Below are 2,167 nucleotides of genomic sequence, written 5' to 3'. Positions count from 1 at the left end.
AGGAATGCAGCACACACCAGTCACAAGAGTGTGTGACTTCATACTGTATCTGCTTTAATGCATATGCTATGCACGCGTGTGTGTGTCTGTCAGAGAGAGGGAGGGAGAAAGAGGAAGATTCATTGGAAGTGAAATGAGTACTTGAGGATGCAGTAGCAAGGAGGAAAGTTGGAGAACAAAATGATCAGATGGAAATCTGGAATATTGTGGACTGACATAAGTCTGGTTTTCAGATGCCAGAAAACTCCATTTCCATTTGTTCAAACAATTTTGCAGTAGTACAAACACTAGGGAAATGCCCAGCCGTAACAGCATTCAATAAAGAGACGGTTTTATATCCCAGACGAAAAAGTTTTGGGATGCGACATCCCAGATCAAAATTAAAATACATTTTAGAGACGCTAGCTCAAGCTGGTAAGAGAACACAATGAAACAAGTCACGCACAGCAAAAATACAAAATCTTAGCAAGTAGTTTTGTCTAGTTTCTAGTGCAAATATTTTAGCATATAAAAAATATTAAGAAATTAATGACTTAAAAGAAGCTCCTATATGTTCCTGAAAAGTTACTTGTTCAGTAGTTTTGTCTTAGATCAAGAGTCGTAAATGTTGCATTGAAACTAAACCTATGCTACTTGGTAAGATTGTGTTTTTGCAGCGATGTTCGACATGACTGAAAGGCTACTCAGACAGGAGGAAGACTTGAAAAGTAAGATAAAAAGCCAGATTACTGTACAGTTTGCAGACACAATCAGGGACAAAGACTTACACTCTGTAGTCTGATGACACAAAAATGCAAGTGTTTGGTTATGATACCCATTGCAAGCCTGAGCAGACTATTCCAACTTTTAAGTGTAGGAACGACGACGTCATGCCGCGTGGCTGCTTTGTTGCAGGACAGACTGGTGAAACAAATGAGGAACATGTGGAGAAACATCTCATGCCCGCCTCATGCAATGATACTGTGGGCTTGTTTCTTTTATAAAGGTTCTGAGAAATTTGTCAAAGTTCATGGCATCAAAGACTGAGCTGAAAACGGCTCATCGTTGGATTTTCAAACAGGAGAATTGTTAAGATCACGTGTCCAAATCAAGGCAGCATTTATCCACTAGACATTTTATCAACCTTCCTTTTCGACCATTTCAGTCTCCAGCCTTAAGAGAACCTGTGAAGTGCTGTAAACATGAGAGCATAAGAAATGATTTAAACAAATACTTCTTAATATCATAGTTTTCCTCCTCACAAAATAAATGTACCTAAATTAAAAGCTTTATTTTTCTAAGTCTTCCAGTTTGGGTTAACGTTGTTGGAAAAGGTTAATTTATTTAAAATTTTTATTTCATCTCTACTAGAGAATGAGGGCACTCTACTCAGAAAAATCACATTAAAAAAATAAAATAAAATAAACCACCATATTTATCTACGTTTCCCTCTATGAGTTGTGCTGGATCCTAATGAAAGTGATCTAAATCCCTTTTGGGAGATTCAAGGATCAGCTTATCTCCCACACACTCCTATGATTATCATTAGAGAAAAAGCATAGTACTGACCTCTGATCAGTGTTTGGGGAGCCTGTGATCCAGCTGCCTGTATCTCAATCTTATTAGAGCGTTAAGTCATTATTGCATGTACACACGGAGGCCTCACAATGCAATTAGCCATTCACCCATCACACTAACAAAGCATGGCTAATTAGTGGATCGCAGGCGCAAAGGGAGCAGAACAAAACACATTTAAGATCCCCTCAGCACTCTGGCTGATTACGAAGTCTCAGGTATGTATTAGACCTGTTTTTGTACTGGATACAGCTGCTTTTTTGCATGCATGCATCCATGCATACATACATACATATTTTTTGGGCGAGGGGGGACCATATAACAGATTAAAATAAATACATTTGTTCAACAAAGTAAAAGCTACAGATGTTTTACTCTCATTAGTAAAACGTGTGTGTGTGTGTGTGTAGGTGTGTGTGTGTGTGTGTGTGCGTTTGTTTGTAATACCTTGTGGGGATGGTTTTCCTGACATATACTATGTTGTGGGGACCAATCGCTCCTGGACCCCTGACCCAAAAACCCTGTTTTTGGGTCAGGGGTCAGAGTTAGGGCTAAGGTATGAATTGAGTTTTGGTTAGGGTTAGGTATGTGATGGTTAGGGTTAGGAAAAGGG

Source organism: Poecilia formosa, unplaced genomic scaffold (assembly GCF_000485575.1).
Source record: "Poecilia formosa unplaced genomic scaffold, Poecilia_formosa-5.1.2 Scaffold34, whole genome shotgun sequence".
Classification (NCBI taxonomy): domain Eukaryota; kingdom Metazoa; phylum Chordata; class Actinopteri; order Cyprinodontiformes; family Poeciliidae; genus Poecilia; species Poecilia formosa.
This window is presented reverse-complemented; position numbering follows the sequence as displayed.